Source organism: Condylura cristata, unplaced genomic scaffold (genome assembly GCF_000260355.1).
Source record: "Condylura cristata isolate star-nosed mole 26May11 unplaced genomic scaffold, ConCri1.0 scaffold00009, whole genome shotgun sequence".
Classification (NCBI taxonomy): Eukaryota; Metazoa; Chordata; class Mammalia; order Eulipotyphla; family Talpidae; genus Condylura; species Condylura cristata.
The window spans coordinates 55,605,387-55,608,556 of record NW_004567110.1 but is presented as its reverse complement, the minus strand read 5'-3'; positions in this window follow the sequence as shown (position 1 = coordinate 55,608,556).

Below are 3,170 nucleotides of genomic sequence, written 5' to 3'. Positions count from 1 at the left end.
TGTATCCGGGTTACGCGAGGGGGCGGGGTTGAGGGGGGTGAGGCCAGAGGCTCCTCCCGGGGGCGGGGCCGGGGCGGGGCAACCGAGTTCCTGCGACGGGAGCGCTGGACCTCTTCCGCTGTGCGGGACGCTTCCGCTGCGGGTTTGGGTGTGCGAATGTTTTCAACTCGTTTCTGTAAGTGTCAGAGCTTTTTTTTTCCACGAGGGGAAGTAATGCCGCGTTCCTTGTAGAAACTGAAATGAATAGTCCCTTTGAATGACAACGGCTGACTGAAATGAAGGCAAGGGTAGTTTAGATTTCTCATCCCTCTTAGATAATTGAGAAACAGGAAAATACAAGTCCTGTTAAGTGATCCAAGTGCTTTGTCTGCATTTGTGTGGACAGAGACTGCAGATTTAAATCGCCTCTCTGCGCTCTTCCAGAGAGAGCCCGGAGCAGGGTGGTGACCAGAGGAATTTATCTGGTCCTTTGTTCTGCTGGTATGTCCGGTTGTGATTAAATTTTTATGACTTTTTATGTATGTGTGTTTGTAGACATACACTCCCGCATACATGTATATGTGTGTGTAGATTTGTTTTCTTCCACCTACAAGAATTGACTGTCCTCTTTACGGATGAGGAACAGGGCTTTCATGAACACTCTGGACTTCTCATTGCAAAAGATGCTTTACCATGCCTTCCTCACAGAGGTTGAGATGGAAAGAAATTGCATGAGAATGTCCTCTTGATCTAGTGACTATTCCAGGATGGCATATCTAAATGTAATTCTTTGAGTCAGTATTTGCCCCACCAAAATGTTACAGACACATTTAACAAAAATAGATATCTTCATACCATTGATCTTAGCAATGACAGTGAATACTTACTGAGGTTTAATAAACGCTGATAAGTATTAGTAAGTTTATCTTCCATCTTAAAAGTGAATACTATTATTCTTAAATTTTAGAGTATTTATGTAACGTCAAAACAAACAAAAAAGAATATTTATATAAAGTCAACTTAAAGTGCCCTGATTTACTGTTCTTAGCCAGAAGTCACAGGTATAATGTGGGCTTTAATATTAATGACAATAAAAACTGCAAGTAACTATATAAAATAAATTCTGAACATCCTTTGCTAAGCAAGTCATTAGACAGTATGACCTTTAAAACATCCTAAGAGTTCAGGGCATTTGTAGAATATACATTTTGTTGTACAGATACCATAAAGAGTATGAATTTCCTGGTTTCCCTGCCAGTACTCTGTAACTAGCTTAAAAATAACCATATCACAAAATCAATTACAAATAAAAATTAATAAAAGAGCAGCCCATGGAGTGTAGTCAGCATCAGATCTTAAGAAAAACGGCATTGTCCTTGTCAGTTTTTGAGAGGGATTTATTCAACAAAACTCATTTAGGGAAGTTGAAAGTGAAGGTCACAGAGTACTTAATGGTTACCAAATCCAGGGGTAAATATAAAGGTCAAGGTTGAAGTATAACAGCTTCAACAGAACCAACTCAAGCTGTACTATGAGATCAACAAAGTTTGTTAGTTGGATTGTGGTTATGAAAATATTTAAAACTCTATTGGAAAGTCTGGCTGCGGTTTGTAAAAATAAACTGAATAATATTTCACAAGATTGCTGGAAGAAATATTCGACCACGTTCACTGTAACATTATGCAAGCATTAATGGAACCACTTACAAAGATAATAAAAACACCAGAGAATTGATAATGCAGGAAAGGAATTTAAGAATTAAAGGAGAAAATATGAGTTTACAGATAATAGCTCTATGAAAACATAGAGAGGGGCTCTAATCTGTTACAATTGATAATAGGTGGTTGATAATGACAAAAGATAATATATAATCATTAAAAGAAATTTTATGACAGAAAAAAATTATTGTGGGATAGTGATGTTGGCTTAGAACATTCATAGGAATTTGATTGAAAGGTTGTTTTTCTAGTAGCAAGTTGTTAAAAACTCTAAAAAGCACATTCATATTAGTGAAAGTCACATGAAAGTAAATTTAAAATAAATTGCAAGCACTTTAGCACATATGATCAACAAGGAGTGAAGTAGGTATTTTTACATGTTGTTATATCCTCTGTCCTAATTCAGATATTTTGCATATACAAACTCAGTAATTATTTATGAATGTGGTCTTGTAAAACCCAAGTTTAGTATATTTATCTATTGTTTAAAGTGTTTTAAAAAGCTTTGAATCCAACAAATATATTAACATTGATTTTGTAGTTCAAAACATTTGTTTTGCAAGTTTACAAATCAACTGAAAAGTAATTGCTTTGGTACTGTTAAGATGTCAAATATTATTTTGAGTATGTTTTTGTTTTTTTAATCAAATCCAATGTTTGACAGAGGGTAAATCCAGTTAATAATTAAAATTTCCAACATTATGTCTTATTCCCCAAGTGGTCTGAACTCATATTACTTTTTTTTTTTTTAAAGATTTATTTATTCGCACTGAGCAGGGGTACGGGCCAGAGTTGCGGGAGGGTGAGAGGATTTACCAGGGACAGAGTGAGGAGCAGAACGGGCAGATCGACCAAGTATACTGCTGAGGGGAGCAGTGGGCGGGCCAGGAGAGGTCTGCCGTGCCATGTGTCACCTCTGGGGCAGGCGGGGATCGAACTCATGCGGAAGTGGCTTAAGCTTCTTTGTGCTGTGCTTTAACCCACTGCGCCACCAGGGAGGGCCTCATATTACATTTTTGCTTACTATCTACCCAAACCTTAGGTAAAGTAATTTTGAAACTCCATTTGGTTAAAAATGTTCAATCCAGTATTTATAATTTTCTAGACTGTAAGAAAAAGCATTAGAATATTTTTATCAATTATGATTAGAATATATATGAATTTTTTAATAATTTATATTACACAACAATTTTAATATGTATTGTTACTATGCAGATTTGGGTATAACGCAACCCAAGTCCTATCACCCAGAATGTAAGAGCTCAGTATATCAATAAAGTGCCCTGATTTACTGTTCTTAGCCAGAAATCACAGGTATAATGTGGGCTTGACTAATATATCTCAAACATTTTGTCAGTTAAAAAAAGTAAAAATAAAAAAAAAATTATGTATATATAACAAAAGAAAATTTCACTGAAATAATAATGTTTACCCTTACTAATACTTGACATTATTTTTTTGTATTCTTCAACA